Genomic DNA, 17566 nt, shown 5'->3' with positions numbered 1-17566 from the left:
TAGAGCAGGCAAAGAAGGAAGGATGTTGGCAAGGGAGTGACCGCAGAGATACTGGAAGGGTTTACACTGGCTAAGGAAGCCCAAGGAGGGAGGCGCTGCGGGGCTCTCAATAATGTCAAGGAAGAGACAAGAAATAAAAAAAATTGAGTGATTATTGTCAGCAAGGCTGAAAACAGACATAGAGTGGTGAAGATTAAGATTACAGAGCTGAAGCAACTTCGGGGAACACCATTCTGGAAAGTGCCCATGGGGTTGTGTGATAGGAGAGGAGTTGGCTGAAAAACACTACAGGTTATCATGTGGGTTGTCCACAGGGACACTGAAGGTACCACACTGATCATCCTGAGCACAGACATTGGGGGAGGGGGTAGAAATCAAAGCATCAGACACCGAAGTCTTCAATGTATAAAAGAAGGTGGGGTCAAACGGTACAAAATTCCAGTTATAAGATAAATAAGTACTAGGGATGTAAGGTACAACACGATAAATACAATTAATGCTGCTGTGTGTTATACATGAAAGCTGTTAGAGTAAATCCTAAGAGTTCTCATCATAAGAAAAAAATTTCTATTTTTTTAATTTTGTACCTATATGAAATGATGGATGTTTACTAAATGTATTGCGATATCACTTCATGATATACATGAATCAAATCATTGTACTGTACACCTTCAACTTACACAGTGCTGTATGTCAATTCTATCTCAATAAAACTGGAAGAAAAAAAAGATAATGGGCAGCTGGCAGAAACAAGGAAGGCTGGAGGAGAACAGAGCTTCAGAGTCTGAGCCACAAAGGAGCAGGGATTTTTATTTCAAGATGTAAAGTTTTCTCTTTCTGACTTACTTCACTCTGTATGACAGTCTCTACATCATCCGCATCTCTACAAATGACCCAATTTTGTTCCTTTTTATGGCTGAGTAATATTCCACTGTATATATGTACCACATCTTCTTTACCCATTCCTTTGTTGATGGACATTTAGGTTGCTTCCATGTCCTGGCTATTGTAAGCAGTGCTGCAATGAACGTTGGGGTGCATGTATCTTTTTGAAGTAAGTCAGAAAGAGAAAAACAAATATCACATATTAACTCATATATGTGGAATCTAGAAAAATGGTGCAGATGATCTTATTTGCAAAGCAGAAATAGAGACACAGATTAGAGAACAAATGTATGGATACCAATGGGGAAAGAGGGTGGTGGGAGGAACTGGGAGACTGGGATTGACACATATACATTATTGATACTATGTATAAAATAGACAACTAATGAGAACATACTGTATAGCACAGGGAACTCTACTCAGTGCTCTGTGGTTACCCAAATGGGAAGGAAATCCAAAGAAGAGGGGATATATGTATATGTATAGCTGATTCATTTTGCTGTACAGTAGAAACTAACACAACATTGTAAAGCAACTATACTCCAATAAAAATTAATTTTAAACAATGTAAAGTTAATCATCCAGATCTAGCAGAATTCTAAACGCCTGCTTCCAAATAGCAACCAGAGAACATCTCCATAATCCCAGCCATTCCCATTCGCCCTGCCCTGTAAAACATCAAATTTCCTACATTCATCAGGGCTGCCAAACCAGCTTCATCACCAACATGCCTTATTTACAAAGCCCCATGGATTCAAAGAGATAAAACACGGTTTTAAAAATATCTGGGAAATGGTGTGGCTGGGCTAGCAAACGCAGAAAACCCAACTACAGTACTGGATTTCTAACGTCTGCACTTGTTTCACGGAGTTTTACACCGAGAAAATGGGAACAGCAAATGAAACAGACTACAGAACGTTAGACCTGAGACCTTAGGCTTGTCTAAAACAAGTAAACAAACAACAACAATAAGAACCCTCCACTTTATAGACAGACCAGGGAGGGCAGGCGCTGGGCTGTCACAGGACTCGTCAGGGGCAGGAGGGAGCCTGGCACCCGTGCCTGCCAGCTCCGGTCCCGTGCTCCTTCCATTCGCAGCATCCCTAAATGAATTCCTTAAATAAGCCCTGTGAGATCACCCCCAAATCTCCTACCAGATGCCTGACAAAATCTCCCAACGGGACCGTGAGGGAGTTTACACCGAATAGCCTTAACTTTCACCATGAAGTAATCTGAAAATCATTTGGATTTCCACAATTCCAAGGAAGGGGCAGTGATTCCCTCAAAAGGACAGAAGTTGGGGTTGGATTAGATTATTTCCAAGGTTAGCTTGGGCTACATCCCATGACTCAATAGTCTCTGCCCTGCAGGAACTCAGATTTAAATTGGCAATTCAGGATATGATCACTGAAAAGTAAATGCACCACAACATGAGTAAACTGTGGAGTGTTCTAGAACTCCCCCCTTAGACTCCTTCCCTGCTATCCCCCTTCCTCCTCCTGATCCCAGGCCCCACTCAATGTGGCCTCCTACTCCTCTCAGGGCCCTTCTGTTGAGTCGCTCACCTGCCCACTGGCTCTCCTCCGGCCTCTCAGGCCCCCTGATCTTCCTCTACCACAGGGCGCAGCTGCTCACCCCCATCCTGCACCTGCTGTTGTGCTGCCAGGATGCTTTTTCTGACAGCTACACACAGGGCTGGCCACAGCATTTGCTGGGCCCGGTGCAAAATAAAACTGTACATTCCTTGTTCAAAAAACAGGAAAACTTTTTTTTCCCTTTCTTCTACTGTCTCGCACTCAACCTGTCATGGTGGTTTTTTTAATCTGTTATTTAATGTCACACTCCTTCGGTCACAGGGATACTCACCTGTGGGGTGAGTGCAGACCCTACAGCACCTGCGGTTCTGCCTACACTAGCGTGTGGGGTGCAAACATCTGACCAGACCCCCCCGCTTATGCCCAGACCCCCACTGGGTGGGAACAGGGGAGAAGGTGTCCCGTGGGAAGGTGACAGGAGTTGGAACTTGATGTGAGCCAATGCTCCAAGTCCCTGGGACTTCATTTACAAAACACAAATTCAGAGTCAATTATTAAGAATTTTAAGATGGCAAGTGCAAAGCACTGAACCCCAAGCATGGGACCCTCCTGGGCATGGGGCTCTGTGTGCCCGCACTGGGCACACACCCATGAAGTCAGGCCTAGCCACGTGGCTCATTACATCACTTTCTTCGGCTCTTTGCTCAAATGTCACCTTCTCAGACAGGTCTCCCCTGACTGTATATAAAATAGGAAACCACTCACCCACCTTCCAGCATTCTGCATCCCCCTGACTTTACTTTTCTCAATAAACTTTACCACTGTCTGGTATATACTAACTTGTTTATGAAGTGAATTGTTTACCTGTTGTCCCTCTCTTCTGCTGTAATGTAAGCTCTATAGGGGAAGGGAATTCATTGTATTCATTGCTGTATCCCCATGGGTTAATAAAGCCAGACACACGTCAGGGGCTCCAGAAGTACTCGTTGAGTAAATGAATGAATGGTTATCATAATGCATAATGACCAGTATACATTTAAAATGTTACAGAATTTCAGGAAAGAGTGAATCTCTGTGGGCTGGTCGCCTGGGACCACAGAGGGTGCATATCTTACATTTTAAAGAGGAGCAGTTTTATACAATGATTTCTTTCTGCAAGGTTTGTGCAGAATGCTCTGGGGTCACAGGTCACTTCTAGTGGAGGTGACACCCTTGGGCGGAGGGTGATTAGGACTTAGCCAGATGGATGTGCTGGGCATGGGGTGGGTTGGGAGGCTGTACTCCAAGCTGAAGGGCTGGTACAAAAAGAGGCATTAAGGAGCCTGGGCAGGATAATGAGGGGTTTAGTCTGATGGTCTAAAAGAAAAGAGAGGATCTAGATGCCTGAGAAGAGGAGAAAGGGCATTTTAGAAACTGGGAAGACATGAGAGAAATCCTAGGAAATTGGTTTGCTTGGAGTAGAGAGCCTATTTCTTTTAATAAGTCATCAGATAGAATTGTAATTCAGGGGCATTTTAAACCAGAATGTCTAATCTGATATATTCAGAAATTTATTACAGCATATGCACACTTTTTACAAGCTCCAAATGTTTATATACTAGGGAATTAGAAGCAATGAAGTTCACAGTGATATCTCTATCTTTTATTTTATAAGTTCCAGTTGCTGACTCTACAGCATTACATGTATCCTTAAATCAAATAAATATGTGTATAACACGTAAGTTAATAAGTGGATAGTTTCTGAAATTGATGTTTTATATTCTATACATGCTCTACTCTTTATGTACTTTTATGGATTCTCAAATTTGAGTATTAGTGACCAGATGTTACCTACCAATATTTTTACAATTGTTCTACAATGTACGGGATTTTTAAATTGTGCATACTTTAAAGAACTCATTAGATTTCATGAAAGATGTTCAATTTCATTCAAATTGGATAAAATGGGTAAGATGTTGTTTAGGAAAGTATTATAAAAACCTTTACATCAAACGTGATTGCATTAAAAACATGGTTATAAAAAGTCAAAACTGTGGGAGGACCTTCAAGATGGCAGAGGAGTTAAGACGTGGAGATCACCTTCCTCCCCACAAATACATCAGAAATACATCTACATGTGGAACAACTCCTACAGAACACCTACTGAATGCTGGCAGAAGACCTCAGACTTCCCAAAAGGCAAGAAACTCCCACGTACCTGCGTAGGGCAAAAGAAAAAAGAAAAAACAGAGACAAAAGAATAGGGATGGGACCTGCACCTCTGGGAGGGAGCTGTGAAGGAGGAAAGGTTTCCACACACTAGGAAGCCCCTTCACTGGTGGAGACAGGGGCTGGGCTGGGGCGGGAAGCTTCAGAGCCATGGAGAGAGCGCAGCAACAGGGGTGCAGAGGGCAAAGCAGAGAGATTCCTGCACAGAGGATCGGTGCCAACCAGCACTCACTGCCTGAGAGGCGTGTCTGCTCAGCCGCCGGGGCGGGCGGGGGCTGGGAGCTGAGGCTCGGGCTTCGAAGGTCAGATCCCAAGGAGAGGACTGGGGTTGGCTGTGTGAACACAGCCTGAAGGGGGCTAGTGTGCCACAGCTAGCCGGGAGGGAGTCCAGGAAAAAGTCTGGACCTGCCTAAGAGGCAAGAGACCATTGTTTTGGGGTGCTCAAGGAGAGAGGATTAAGAGCACCGCTTAAGTGAGCTCCAGAGATGGGTGCGAGCCGCAGCTATCAGTGCGGACCCCAGAGACGGGCATGAGACGCTAAGGCTGCTGCTGCCGCCACCAAGAAGCCTGTGTGCGAGCACAGGTCACTCTCCACACCGCCCCTCCCGGGAGCCTGTGCAGCCCGCCACTGCCAGGGTCCCGTGATCCAGGGACAACTTCCCCAGGAGAACACACGGCGCGCCTCAAGCGGGTGCAACGTCACGCTGGCCTCTGCTGCCACAGGCTCGCCCTGCATCCGTACCCCTCCCTCCCCCCGGCCTGAGTGAGCCAGAGCCCCCTGATCAGCTGCTCCTTTAACCCCGTCCTGTCTGAGCGGGAACAGACGCCCTCAGGCGACCTACACGCAGAGGCGGGGCCAGATCCAAAGCTGAACCCCAGGAGCCGTGTGAACAAAGAAGATAAAGGGAAATCTCCCCCAGCGGCCTCAGGAGCAGCGGATTAAATCTCCACAATCAACTTGATGTACCCTGCATCTGTGGAATACCTGAATAGACAACGAATCATCCCAAAATTGAGCTGGTGGATATTGGGAGCAACTGTACACTTGGGGTTTGCTGTATGCGACTGACTAGTTTCTGATTTTTATGTTTATCTTAGTACAGTTTTTAGCGCTTGCTATCATTGGTGGATCTGTTTATTGGTTTGGTTGCTCTATTCTTTTATTTTTTTTATTACTTCAAAAATTAAAAATTTTTTTTTATTTTAATAACTTTATTTTATTTTATTATTATTATTATTTTCTTTCTTTTTTTTCTCCCTTTTCTTCTGAGCCATGTGGCTTACAGGGTCTTGGTGCTCTGGTCGGGTGTCAGGCCTGAGCCTCTGAGGTGGGAGAGCCGAGTTCAGGACACTGGGCCACCAGAGACCTCCCGGCCCCACATAATATCAGTCGGTGAGAGATCTCCCAGAGGTCTCCATCTCAAAGCCAAGACTCAGCTCCACTCAACGACCAGCAAGCTAAAGTGCTGGACAACCCATGCCAAACAACTAGCAAGACAGGAACACAACCCCACCCATTAGCAGAGAGGCTGCCTAAAATCATAATACAGACACCCCAGAAAACACCGCCGGACGTGGTCCTGCCAACCAGAAAGACAAGATCCAGCCTCATCCACCAGAACACAGGCACAAGTCCCCTCCACCAGGAAGCCTACACAAGCCACTGAACCAACCTTACCCACTGGGGGCAGACACCATAAACAACGGGAACTACGAACCTGCAGCCTGCGAAAGGGAGCCCTCAAACACAGTAAGTTAAGCAAAATGAGAAGACAGAGAAATACGCAGCAGATGAAGGAGTAAGGTAAAAACCCACCAGACCAAACAAATGAAGAGGAAACAGGCAGTCTACCTGAAAAAGAATTCAGGGTAATGATAGTAAAGATGATCCAATATCTTGGAAATAGATTGGAGAAAATACAAGAAACGTTTGACAAGGACCTAGAAGAACTAAAGAGCTAACAAACAATGATGAACAACACAATAAATGAAATTAAAAATTCTCTAGAAGGAATCAACAGCAGAATGACTGAGGCAGGAGACCGGATAAGTGACCTGGAAGATAAAATAGTGGAAATAATTACTGCAGAGCAGAATAAAGAAAAAAGAATGAAAAGAACTGAGCACAGTTTCAGAGACCCCTGGGACAATATTAAACGCACCAACATTCGAATTATAGGGGTCCCAGAAGAAGAAGAGAAGAAGAAAGGGCCTGAGAAAATATTTGAAGAGATTATAGTTGAAAACTTCCCTAATATGGGAAAGGAAATAGTCAATCAAGTTCAGGAAGCACAGAGAGTCCCATACAGGATAACTCCAAGGAGAAACATGCCAAGACACATATTAATCAAAATATCAAAACTTAAATACAAAGAAAAAATATTAAAAGCAGCAAGGGAAAAGCAACAAATAACATACAAGAGAATCCCCATAAGGTTAACAGTTGATCGTTCAGCAGAAACTCTGCAAGCCACAAGGGAGTGGCAGGACATATTTCAAGTGATGAAAGGGAAAAACCTACAACCAAGATTACTCTACCCAACAAGGATCTCATTCAGATTTGACGGAGAAATTAAAACCTTTACAGACAAGCAAAAGCTAAGAGAATTCAGCACCACCAAACCAGCTTTACAACAAATGCTAAAGGAACTTCTCTGGGCAGGAAACACAAGAGAAGGAAAAGACCTACAATAACAAACCCAAAACAATTAAGAAAATGGTAATAGGAACATACATATCGATAATTACCTTAAATGTAAATGGATTAAATACTCCAACCAAAAGACACAGACTGGCTGAATGGATACAAAAACAAGACCCGTATACATGCTATCTACAAGAGACCCACTTCAGACCTAGGGACACATACAGACTGAAAGTGAGGGGATGGAAAAAGCTATTCCATGCAAATGGAAATCAAAAGAAAACTGGAGTAGCAATTCTCATATCAGACAAAACAGACTTTAAAATAAAGATTATTACAAGAGACAAAGAAGGACACTACATGATGATCAAGGGATCAATTCAGCAAGAAGATATAACAATTGTAAATATTTATGCACCCAATATAGGAGCACCTCAATACCTAAGGCAAATGCTAACAGCCATAAGAGGGAAAATCGACAGTAACACAATCATAGTAGGGGACTTTAACACCTCACTTTCACCAATGGAAAGAAATCTAAAATGAAAATAAATAAGGAAACACAAGCTTTGAATGACACATTAAACAAGACGGACTTAACTGATATTTATAGGACATTCCATCCAAAAACAACAGAATACACTTTCTTCTCAAGTGCTCGTGGAACATTATCCAGGATAGATCATGTCTTGGGTCACAAATCAAACCCTGGTAAATTTAAGAAAATTGAAAGCGTATCAAGTATCTTTTCCAACCACAACACTATGAGTCTAGATATCAATTATAGGAAAAAAATCTGTAAAAAATACAAACACATGGAGGTTAAACAACACACTACTAAATAACCAAGAGAGCACTGCAGAAATCAAAGAGGAAATCAAAAAATACTTAGAAACAAATGACAATGAAAACATGACGACCCAAAACCTATGGGATGCAACAAAAGCAGTTCTAAGAGGGAACTTTATAGCAATACAATCCTACCTCAAGAAACAAGAAAAATCTCAAATAAACAACCTAACCTTACACCTAAAGCAATTAGAGGAAGAAGAAGAAGAACAACAACAAAAAACCCTCAAAGTTGTCAAAAGGAAATAAGTCATAAAGATCAGATCAGAAATAAATGAAAAAGAAATGAAGGAAACAATAGCAAAGGTCAATAAAACTAAAAGCTGGTTCTTCGAGAAGATAAACAAAATTGATAAACCATTAGCCAGACTCATCAAGAAAAAAAGGGAGAAGACTGAAATCAACAGAATTAGAAATAAAAAAGGAGAAGTAACCACTGACACTGCAGAAATACAAAGGATCATGAGAGATTACTACAAGCAACTATATGCCAATAAAATGGACAACGTGGAAGAAATGGACAAATTCTTAGAAAAGCACAACCTTCCAAGACTGAACCAGGAAGAAACAGAAAATATAAACAGACCAATCACAGCACTGAAATTGAAACTGTAATTAAAAATCTTCCAACAAACGAAAGCCCAGGACCAGATGGATTCACAGACGAATTCTATCAAACATTTAGAGAAGACCTAACACCTATCCTTCTCAAACTCTTCCAAAACATAGCAAAGGGAGGAACACTCCCAAACTCATTCTACAAGGCCACCATCACTCTGATACCAAAACCAGACAAAGATGTCACAAAAAAAAGAAAACTACAGGCCAATATCACTGATGAACATAGATGCAAAACTCCTCAACAAAATACTAGCAAACAGAATCCAACAGCACATTAAAAGGATCATACACCATGATTAAGTGGGGTTTATCCCAGGAATGCAAGGAGTCTTCCATAAATGCAAATCAATCAATGTGATACACTATATTAACAAATTGAAGGAGAAAAACCATATGATCATCTCAACAGATGAAATAAAAAGCTTTCAACAAAATTCAACACCCATTTATGATAAAAACCCTCCAGAAAGTAAGCATACAGGGAACTTACCTCAACCTAATAAGGGCCATATATGACAAACCCACAGCCAACCTCATTCTCAATGGTGAAAAACTGAAAGCATTTCCACTAAGATCAGGAACAAGACAAGGTTGCCCACTCTCACCAGTATTATTCAACATAGCTTTGGAAGTTTTGGCCACAGCAATCAGAGAAGAAAAAGAAATAAAAGGAATCCAAATGGGAAAAGAAGAAGTAAAACTGTCACTGTTTGCAGATGACATGATACTATACATAGAGGATCCTAAAGATGCTACCAGAAAACTACTAGAGCTAATCAATGAATATGGTAAAGTAGCAGGATACAAAATGAATGCACAGAAATCTCTTGCATTCCTATACATTAATGATGAAAAATCTGAAAGAGAAATGAAGGAAACACTCCCATTTACCACTGTAACAAAAAGAATAAAATACCTAGGAATAAACTTACCTAAGGAGACAAAAGACCTGTATGCAGAAAACTATAAGACACTGATGAAAGAAATTAAAGATGATACCAACAGATGGAGAGATATACCATGCTCTTGGACTGGAAGAATCAACACTGTGAAGATGACTATACTACCCAAAGCAATCTACAAATTCAATGCAATCCCTATCAAACTACCAATGCCATTTTTCACAGAAGTAGAACAAAAAATTTCACAATTTGTATGGAAACACAGAAGACCCCGAATAGCCAAAGCAATCTTGAGAAAGAAAAATGGAGCTGGAGGAATCAGGCTGCCAGACTTCAGACTATACTACAAAGCTACAGTAATCAAGACAGTATGGTACTGGCACAAAAACAGAAATATAGATCAATGGAACAGGATAGAAAGCCCAGAGGTAAACCCACGCACATATGGTCACCTTATCTTTGATAAAGGAGGCAAGAATATACAATGGAGAAAAGACAGCCTCTTCAATAAGTGGTGCTGGGAAAACTGGACAGCTATATGTAAAAGAATGAAATTAGAACACTCCCTAACACTATACACAAAAATAAACTCAAAATGGATTAAAGACCTAAATGTAAGGCCAGACACTATAAAACTCTCAGAGGAAAACATAGGCAGAACACTCTGTGACTTAAATCACAGCAAGATCCTTTTTGTCCCACCTCCTAGAGAAATGGAAATAAACACAAAAGTAAAGGAATGGGACCTAATGAAACTTAAAAGCTTTTGCACAGCGAAGGAAACCATAAACAAGACGAAAAGACAACCCTCAGAATGGGAGAAAATATTTGCAAACAAATCAACGGACAAATGATTAATCTCCAAAAATATACAAACAGCTCATGCAGCTCAATATTAAAAAAACAAACAACCCAATCCAAAAATGGGAAGAAGACCTAAATAGACATTTCTCCAAAGAAGATATACAGATTGCCAACAAACACATGAAAGGATGCTTAACATCGCTAATCATTAGAGAAATGCAAATCAAAACTACAATGAGGTATCACCTCACACCAGTCAGAATGGCCATCATCAAAAAATCAACAAACAATAAATGCTGGAGAGGGTGTGGAGAAAAGGGAACCCTCTTGCACTGTTGGTGGAAATGTAAATTGATACAGCCACTATGGAGAACAGTATGGAGGTTCCTTAAAAAACTAAAAATAGAACTACCACACGACCCAGCAATCCCACTACTGTGTATAAACCTCAGAAAACCATAATCAAAAAGAGTCATGTACCACAATGTTCATTGCAGCTCTATTTACAACAGCCAGGACATGGAAGCAACCTAAGTGTCCACTGACAGATGAATGGATAAAGAAGATGTGGCACATATATACAATGGAATATTACTCAGACATATAAAGAAACAAAACTGAGGTATTTGTAGTGAGGTGGATGGACCTAGAGTCTGTCATACAGAGTGAAGTAAGTCAGAAAGAGAAAAACAGATACCGTATGCTAACTATGAAATCTAAAAAAAAAAAAAAAAGGTTCTCATGAACCTAGGGGCAGGACAGGAATAAAGATGCAGACGTAGAGAATGGACTTGAGGACGTGGGTGGGAGAAGGGTCAGCTGGGACGAAGTAAGAGAGTGGCATGGACATATATACATTACCAAATGTAAAACAGATAGCTAGTGGGAAGCAGCCGCATAGCACAGGGAGATCAGCTCCGTACTCTGTGACCACCTAGAGGGGTGGGATAGGGAGGGTGGGAAGGAGATGCAAGAGGGAGGGGATATGGGGGTATATGTATACGTTTAGCTGATTCACTTTGTTATACAGCAGAAACTAACACAACATTGTAAAGCAATTATACTCCAATTAAGATGTTAAAAAAAAAAGTCAAAACTGTTATAAGAAGGACATTATACATTGATAAAAGGATCCATTCACCAAGAAGATACACACATCAAACATGTATTACACATCAGAGCTCCAAAATATGTGAAGCAAACATTGAAAGGATTGAAGGAAGAAACCTCTCTGTAAAAATAGGAGGAGACTTCAATATGCTACTCTCCATAATAGATGGAAGAGCCAAACAGAACATCAATAAGGAAATAGAGGCCCTGAACATCACTACAAGCCCATCGGATCAATAGATATACACAGAACATAGCATCCAACAACAGCAGAATGCACATTTTTGTCAAGTTCATATGGAACATTCTCCAGGATATGTCAGGCTGCAAAACACAAAAACAATTAAATAAATTTTAAAAGATTGAAATCATACAGAGTATCTTTTCCTATCACAATGGAAGGAAAGTAGAAATCAACGGTGGAAGAAAAACTGGAAAATTCACAAATATGTAGAAATTAAACAACACACTCAAACAGCCAATGGGTCAAAGAAGAAATCCAAGGGAAAGGAGGAAATATCTTTTGACAAATGAAAATAAAAACACAACATACTAAAACTTATGGGATTCAGGAAAAGCAGTGCTTAGAGGAAAATTTACAGTTTTAAGTGCTTACTAATTTAAAAAAGGAAGATCTAAAAAATGTGATTGTATGTTGGCAATTTCAAACAGTTGAACCTAGTAAAATTGGTTCATGATTATCTTGGACCTTGGCTTTTCTCTTTTCTTTTCCTCCTTAACTCTCTAAACTCTTTAACTCTCAGTAGGTTTTCCAGTGGCAGCAAAGACAATAAAAGCATATTAAGTAATTAGCCTGGAGGATGACAAAGCAGCAGCAGCTGCAGTATCGGGTTTGCCTCTGCCCAGGTCTCCAGCCATATCTCCCACCAAGATGTCACACAGTCCCCCATCCTAGCCAGACTGAAACCCCACAGGACAAAACCGCATGCAGGCTGAACCCCCAAAGACAGACCCCAACGGACTGAGCACCTTACGGACGGCACCCCTCAAAGACTGAACACTCCACAGACTGGACCTTCCACGGATTAAACTCCTCCCCGACTGGACCGCTCACAACAGACTGGATCCCCCATAAGCTGAAACCCTCAAAGAACAGATCCCCATAGACTGGACCCCCTACATTCTAAACCCCTCACAGACTGGACCCCTCGTAGACTGAACCCCTCACAGACTAAACCTCTCACAAACTGAAGTCCCCACAAACTGAGCCCCTCACATCCCACCCAGGCTCCTTAAAGCCTCTCTGTGTGACAGCCCTTCAGCCTGGAGCATGGCTCCCCCCACCTACTCCACGCCCAGCACATCCATCTGGCTAAGTCCTAATCACCCTCCGCCTAAGGCCGTTTCCTCCACTGAGGACTTCCTGGTGATCCAGAGCTCCCTGCGCAAACCTTGAGGGGTGCAGTGCTGGTGGGTTATGATTGCTCCTCCACAAAGAGAGCCAGGGAATCCCCCGACTGCACCTCATGTGTGTCCCCCCCAGCCCGTGCCCACCCACCCAATACTGAACAGAAGCCACAGGCCCTCTGGGCTCTCAATTAGTGCCTGTTGTGAACAGAGAGAAGATTCTGGTAAATTACATGTAAATATATGATGGTGTCTTAGAAACACTTTTGTCTTCATTATTATGCTTGGCTACTTACAGAAGACTTTCTGTTGGGAGTCATAATTTGTGTTCTAATTAAAACTGTTTCTGGGAACACACAGTATGAATTATGAATACAATATCCACATGAAATAACACTGGCAACCCACAAATAGGGAACTGTTCAAACAGCTTCATGCACCAGCTAGTGGAGTAGATAAATCATATTTTCTCTTGGAAGCTGCATATATTTTTGTGTCTTGGACTGCTCAGGAATCAAATTAACATTCTTTAAAGAATGTGTGTTTAATCATTAGTTTTCAGGCTCAGCGGGCAACTAGTTGTACATATCTTATGCTGTCCTGGAATAAAAGGAATATCAGAAATATTAGAAATATCTGCATCTCGCATGGACCCCCAGGGGGTCTGGACACGGAAGACCCTGGAGACTGCTACAAGGACTTGGTCTTTGTACTTCCCTGGTGGTCCAGTGGTTAAGACTCCCCGCTTCCACTGCTTGTGGCCTAGGTTCAATCCCTGGTTGGGGAACTAAGATCCTACATGCTACATGGTGCGGCCGAAAAGAAAAAAAAAAAAGGACTTGGTCTTGTACTCTGAGATGGGAAGCCAGTAGGAGTCTTCAACAGAGGCATGACAAGGTCTGGCTAACATGCTGAGAAAGAACAGTGCAGTGGGGAAAGGCTGGGGGAAGAAAGGTAAGTTTTATCCATGATGGTGGAGATGATGAGAAAGTGGCTGGATTCTCGAGATAGTCTCAAGTTGGTGACCACAGGGTTTGCCAATGGATGGGACTGTAGGGCCTAAGAGAAAAAAGGTGAGTCAAGGAAGACTTTGGGTTTTGGCCTGAGCAACTGGAAGAAAGGAGTTTACCATTTGCTGGGATGAGACAGACAGCAGGAGAAAGCAGATTTTGTGAAACGTTCAGGAGTTTATTTCGGATCTGATGAATATGATACAATTCAATAAGAAATATAATCTCATTCTTGAAAAAGTAATTCTGATGTGCCCTTTGAAATGCATCAGCCTGAAGTGTATTTTACTTCCTAAGCTGTTATAGATGTAGAAGGGGAGGAGTTGAGGGCCTGTCCTTTATCATCTCCAGATACGTGGGCTAATACCCCACAAGCAAAGTCAGACCAGAAATAAACTTTAAACAAACTGACTTTTCTTCTGTAATTTACCTCAATGTCATTTTGATCTCACACTATCTAAAGAAGAATGTTCCAAAAAGAACTATTCATTATGTTGCACACCTAAAATGAATATAATGTTATAAGTCAATTATCTCTCAATAATAAAAAAAAAAAAAGAACTAAAAAAAGAGAAGAATGTTCCAAAAAATAGCACTCTGGGAAAAAAAGATATTTGTCCCAAACCCTGAATAAAATTTAAATACAGACCTCTATAAGCAATCAAGTCTCCTTTGCTGCAGTAGCAAAGGAACAAACATGCTACAGTACTCAGAGTCGAAATAGCAATTAGCTAAGTAATAAAATTACTACTGAGCATCCCCTATTATATCTGAGCGTCAGCGCCCAAGATGATGTTTCTTAGGAAACCAGAAACCTCCCAGGCACAAATACTGTGAACTACAGTCCCTCTCAAATGCTGTGTTCTAGATCATCCCCAAGTATTTAGAAATCAAGGACTTTCTAAACTCTCAAAAAAAAAAACAAACAAACCCACTTTCCACTGACCCAGGCAGAAAAAATACAGGGGTCTCAGGAACAAAAACTATTGAGTCTTACTGACAAAAACAAAAACACAACAACAAAAGTAACAATAAAGCCCACAAAATCCTCAAACCAGACCAAAGATTTTCCCAGGATTATATTCTGATCCATTAAGGGTTTCCTTCCTTCCTTCCTTCCTTCCTTCCTTCCTTCCTTCCTTCCTTCCTTCCTCCCTCCCTCCCTCCCTCCCTCCCTTTCTTTCTTTTTTGCCACTGCTTTTTAAAAAATCTCACTGATTAAGATAACGAATGGAGGAGAGGAAGGAATAAGAGGGAGGTCAATTCGAATTTTCAAAACATCTGACATAAAACATTTTAAAGGAATATAATCACGACATTCAAATACACTTAATATTTAGGACTAAACTATCAGTGTTTTACCAAATAGAATTCCTTTGGGGACCAACCAGAATCAACGTAAATTGCAGATGACATGATTGTTTAGATAGAAAATGCTAAGAAATCCACAAAACAACTACTACAAACAATAAGTGAATTTAGCAAGATTGTAAGTTAATGTACAAAAATCAACTGTATTTTTATAACAGAAGCAAGTCACTGGAAAAATGAAGTAAAAACCCATTTACAACAAGATCAAAAAAATATATTTCAGAATAAATTCAACAAAGATATGGAAGACTTAAACACTGAAAACAATAAAATAGTAAGAGACATGTTCTAAAGTTCATCCCATTCTGGACACTTTCATGCTCTCCTGCCAACCTATCTTTATATACACTACTGCTCATAAGTATACAATCAAGTTGCTTAGAAAGGTAGAATTCAAATGTACTTGAACTTTATCTCATAAAATTAAAGACCACCTGCAGAGACAAACGGATAAAATAATTCCATAGAGAAAGTAGTCTGCATTGAGGACCTATTATTTATGACAGACTATCTCCCACACATTTTTTTCATTCGGTACTCACTACAGCCCTCTATGTAAATATTATTACTATTATGTAAAATCTTTTTCAGTAAGGAAACTGATAAGAAAGGCCCAGCTTCCAGTAAGAAAGGCCCAGTTATTTGCCAAAGTTCACCCAGCCAGTAAGAGGCAGAGCTGAGACATACATATTTGGGGTGCTTTCCTCTTATTTAGTGATGGTTTCATAAACAGAGAACTTAAAGCAAGTGAATACATACAGCTTTGGATTCAAGTATTAATATTTTGTTTTTTGCATCGCCAATAAAAAAGCACACATTTAAATGTACTACAGACATTTTGTGGGGCTTTTTCTTGTCACCAAAATGTCCTATTTTTCCTATTGGGCAGTCAATACTTGGTGGGAAAGTGATTCACCTGCTTCTTTAAGAGTTGATTCTGTATAAAAGAAAGTCACATGAGTTTCTAGGAAGGATATCAGATCTGGGGGGAACTAGAAATGTGGTGAATAGTAAAACAAACAGAATAGCAAGGAACTAGGAAAGATCGCACTTAAGATACTGAAAATTAACATGGAGTCAGCAGTCACTGCCTGTCTAACGGCAGACAACAACACACAAACCTGTAAAACTGCTGGTCATCACCTAGGACTGTCATTTGTCAGAGAAAAACTGCCCACATGCTTCCAACTTGGACACTTTTCTAAGTGTTTATACAAAAGTGTCATAATCTACTAAAAATACTTTAAAAATAATGAAAGATTAAATAAATGCATTGATGAAAACTTACTTGCATCCTAACATGATTCCAAGTTAATGTGTTGTTTAAACATTCATAAGAAAAAGGAAAATCGATGAAAAAGAAATTGTTAGCCTGACCCTCAAATCTTCTAAATACCTTTGGAAATTCAAAGTCTGAAAATCATTAATAAATAATGAAATTTAAGTATATATTCTGACCTTCAGCAAAAATCCTCTTTGGTCATTAAGCTCAATAACACAGTGTTCCAGAATTTACTCAAGTCGTGGTGAAAATGTAGCACTCTGATACAGTTTCCGTCACTTAATTAGAACAAGTTTAGTCCTGGAATACTCCTACGAATTTCATCACTTTGAATAAAGCATTTGTGTACGTGGGCAGGCTAATTTCACCTCACATTAGAAAAAAAACAAACAATAAAACACCTGTTCAAGTATAGCCTCTACCTAGATATTCAGCTTTCTTATTTCTTCCACCTTCTGGCAAGCTCCAGAGTTACTGGAATGCAGAAAGATTCTAAAGGGGGACTATGATAATGGCGTAGTCCGACTCCAATTATACGTCTCGTATGTTTGGCATGAATCACATGTGCATTTATCTGCCAGCAGAAGAGGAGAAGGGAAGGGACAGAACACACAGCTACCATCTGCTGCCATCCCCCAGCCTCCCTAGAAATGAAGACAAGGGTGGGAGTTTCTCCCGGAGACAGGAGCAGAGTGTACTTCACAGTGGGCCCACTGAAGTGCTTTCAGGAAGCAACATTTGGACCTCGCACATTAAAAAAGCAAAAGAGACATCCTAAATAGAGCACAACCCTGCAATAGTAGCATTGGATTCCATTGTGAGGACTCCAGATTTTCGGTCTGATCCAGCAGCTGCAGATGAGACCAAGTGAGGTCTGAAGACCACTGTTCTCAGACGGACGGACGCATTCTTGCCCACTGCCCTACAGTTCTCACCACTCCCTGCTGTCTTGCCCGGCCCACTCCATTAATTTATTT

General features: G+C 41.0%; 1 protein-coding gene across 4 annotated transcripts in view; it reads right to left on the bottom strand.

Moving 5' to 3' along the window:
* Positions 1-17566, bottom strand: part of CAMK1D (calcium/calmodulin dependent protein kinase ID) — a 409414-nt gene that overhangs the window by 139015 nt on the left and 252833 nt on the right. The window lies entirely within an intron of this gene.

Source organism: Eschrichtius robustus, chromosome 1 (genome assembly GCF_028021215.1).
Source record: "Eschrichtius robustus isolate mEscRob2 chromosome 1, mEscRob2.pri, whole genome shotgun sequence".
NCBI lineage: Eukaryota > Metazoa > Chordata > Mammalia > Artiodactyla > Eschrichtiidae > Eschrichtius > Eschrichtius robustus.
Note: the sequence above shows the minus strand (reverse complement) of the source record. Positions and strands in the feature narration are given on the sequence as shown.